Consider the following 3,722-nt stretch of genomic DNA (forward strand, 5'->3'; position numbering starts at 1 on the left):
CCCCCCCCCCCCCCCCCCGTCACCTCTCTGTGCCCTGATCTGTCTCTCCAAGCCACCAAGCACCACCTGGTCTGCCATCGGTGCTAAATAAACAGCAGGTTGCTGAGTGCTCCCGCCTTTGAAGTTCAGCAGCAGAACGGATGACGGGCTTCTGCACCGATAGTCAGTGAGGCACCTTGCTCCAGCCCTGCATCTGAATTTGAAGAAAAGCAGTTGACTTAGCTGTGAAATATGTCCCCAGGCTCCCTCCCAATAAGGACAGGAAAACAAGAGAAAGAACCTACTGTTCCAGTCTGGAATGAGAATTAAAACCATGGAAAAGGCCCTGTGTATTTCATCTGCAGGGGCATGAGGGTGGGGTGTCTCGACAGCGCGACAGCAGCATCCAAGAGGACAGGCAGCTGGGTGTCTGAATGCCACCTTCCCGCCCACCATCTGCCAGCTTGCAGAGGTAGAGCCGCTGCTGACTGAAAATCATAGGGCAAGAAACCCTGAAGCGTATTGCTGGTGCCAGTTCCCTTGAACTCCTTCTACCCCTATTAAGCACCAGAAAAAAACAGCTGAGGGGGGCAGGACAGCTAGTGACAGTGTCCTTCTGGGTCTCCTTCTAGATGGGAACTCCTCCAACTTTCACCACAATCCTGCAAGAGAAAGATCTATGTTTTATAGAGGAAAAAAAACCCAAAGATCAAAAAGGTTCCAATTTTCTGTATGATTAGGCCGTGTCACAAACAGGATTTGAACCCAGGACTCCCAGAGCATGAAGCCTGTGTTTCCTCCCACACAGCCTGACTAGAGTCAACTAATGGTGGATGTTTTCACAGAGGTAAGTGCTCTGCAAACAGCTTCCATTACTCTACCTCACAGCATTGTGAGGGTCAAAGAGATAGAGCAGACACAGTGATCTCCATTGTACAAATGCACATACTGAGAATATGTTTAAGTGAAACACGTGTGTCAGATATGCTACATGTGGTTCCTCTTCTGTAAAACAGAAACTCTGTCTCCAAGCCACTTATCTTTGGTAAAATAACTGTGAGCCATTTGATTCTAAGTAGTCAGTTAGAAGTACTGCATCTGGCATCTGAATACAGGACAGGATGCTCTGGTTTTATGATGTTGCGGGTTTTTCTGTTACAAGGCTCTGCTTGTTTCTTTGTTGATATCTGCATTATTTTTCTGTCAACTGTGGCCAAACACCTGAGAAAAACAACCTAAAGGAAGAGAGGCCCATTTTAGCTCCTAATTTTAGAGTTTCAGTTCCTGTCTCACTGAATCTATCTTTTTGGATCTGAGGGGAGGCAGACATCATGGCGGCAGGAAGACGTGAAGGAGGAAGTCACCTCATGATAGGAAGAAGAGAGAAAGTCAGAGAAAAAGGGCCTGAGACAATGTAGTCCCCAAGACTGTCGCCTCATGACCCACTCCCTCCATCTAAGCCTCCTCTCCTAAATATCTATCATCCTCCAATAATACCATCAATTTATGAATCCATCAATAGACTAGTCTACTGCTGAGATTAGAATCCCCTTGATCTGGTCGCTTTTCAAGAGCCTTCCCCTCTAAAGATTGCTACATTGTGAACCAAGCCTCATACACAATCCTTTCAGCAGACATTCCAGATGTCAAAAACGTACCTTCCAAAGGCACTGTTGTGGTTTAAAACTAGATATCCACAGAGAGCTTCTTGTGATCCTAGGTGGGGCTTTGGAAAGTGACTGGGTGTTGGCTGCCTCATACTCACCAGTTCACTGTGTGTTAGGAGATAGAGCCAGGTCAGGAGAGACGGGCCATGGGGGCTGGGGGACATAGAAGAGCACGTCTCCCCTGACTCCTCCTTTTGCCTCCGCGTCCGGTCTGCCATCATGGGAGCAGCTCTTCTCCTCCACCAACACTGCCTTGGAGCTGACCGAAATGGCCTGGAGTGTGGGCCAAAATAAACCTCTTTCTTCAAATTATGGGTGCCAGGTATTTTTGTCTCAGCAGTGAAGAAAGCCACTAAGACAAGCATCTTCAGGTAGAACATGTCATTGACTACTAATCATGGCAGATGCTTAGACAAGCACTTCACTGAATGGTCTGGCATGTGGCACATAGAAGGTCTTCATCTGTAATATTCATGATTAAGCTCAGGGGTCATTCAGTCAGTGTAGGAAGAATGCATCAGAAAAAGTTCTACCAGGCTCGTGGTGGGGAAGCACTTGTGTTACCTTCTCCAAGAGCATGGACAGTCCCTGCCCTGCACCAAACAATTCATGAGACTGTTTAAAAGTAAAATGGCCTTGGTCTGAGGTACAAGGAAAACATGTTGCACAAAACTATGAAAGACGGATCGAGAAGCAAGTTGCCAGTCCCCAAGGAAAAGTTCCCTTCTGGCCAGAGTTGATGAACACCAGTCCTGTGCTCAGGAGAGATCAGAAGAGCACATCATCAGGGCCCAGGGACCCTGCTGCAGAAGACGAGGAGATGTGGCACAGAGGGACACACTCTCCAGGGACATGGCACAGAGCTGTGTTCCACAACTTTATGGGCAGCGCAGGAAGAAACTGGCAAGAGCAGTGGCTGGCGCTCAGCAGCTGCAGGCGGGGACCACATTGGAAGCATCCTGAATGTTTGCAACAGAAATGTGTATGTGACTCATGAGACCATGACGGCAAAGCTCGTACAGACCTTGTAGAGATGGAGTGCCCAAGCTGCACCCCAGAACTCATTTATCACAAAGTGCCAGCACTGCAGTGAGACCTGGATGCTGAGGTTTTACTGTAGAGAAAACAACTCATATATTTACATCTTTGGACGTAAAAGAAAAACCCAATAACATGTGTGCCCGTACATTTGCCACCACTGCATCAGACATTATTACATTATTATAGGCTTTAGTAGCAGAACATAATCAGAATTACCAGTATTTTAGGAGGAGTCGTGTTGAACTCACTCGCCAAATGTCTATTGAGCATATTGCCAGGTGCTGAGTCTCTTCATCTCCGCCTGCCGGAGACCGGCACACAGCAGACATTCAGCCATGACTGTATGTCTGGGTGACCGTGATTTGTCTGTGAGACCAACAAGAAACAGCAGAAATGATGGTACATTACTTCTGAGGTTAGTTTATGACAGATTCTGTGGCTTGCTTCCTTCTCTTTCCCTCCCTCCACCCCTTCCTCTCAACCTTCTCTGGGGAAAGCCAGTGTGTACATCAAGAGCAGCCTTATGTCGGGGTCCTCATGAAAGACCCTCCAACCAGAAGCCCCAGCCCATGAGTAAGTGGGCTTTCGATGTAGACAACCCTGGCCCAGACGCCTTCAGCCTCAAGAGAGACCCTGAACCAAAGCCGCCCAGGGAAGTGCCTCCCGGCCTCCTCATCTCAGCTTGGTGAGCCTGCCCTGCCATGCTATTATCATCAAAAGCCCAGAGTTAATGGGTGCTGTGTGCCTCTTCCTTTAAACCACTGCCTCAGGAAAGGGAGCCCTTCTCCACTGTTGGTGGGAGTGTAGACTGGTGCAACCATTATGGAAATCAGTGTGGAGACTCCTTAGAAAACTAAGATTGGAAATCCCATTCAAGCCTGCTATCCCCCTACTGGGAATTTTCCCGGAGGAACTGAAAGTGTCACATCATAGTGATATATGCGTACCTATGTTTATAGCAGCACAATTTGTGATAGCCAGATCTTGGAAACAACCAAAATGCCCATCACATATGGAATGGTTGAAAAAGATGTG

Source organism: Octodon degus, unplaced genomic scaffold, assembly GCF_000260255.1.
Source record: "Octodon degus isolate 3935 unplaced genomic scaffold, OctDeg1.0 scaffold00156, whole genome shotgun sequence".
Classification (NCBI taxonomy): domain Eukaryota; kingdom Metazoa; phylum Chordata; class Mammalia; order Rodentia; family Octodontidae; genus Octodon; species Octodon degus.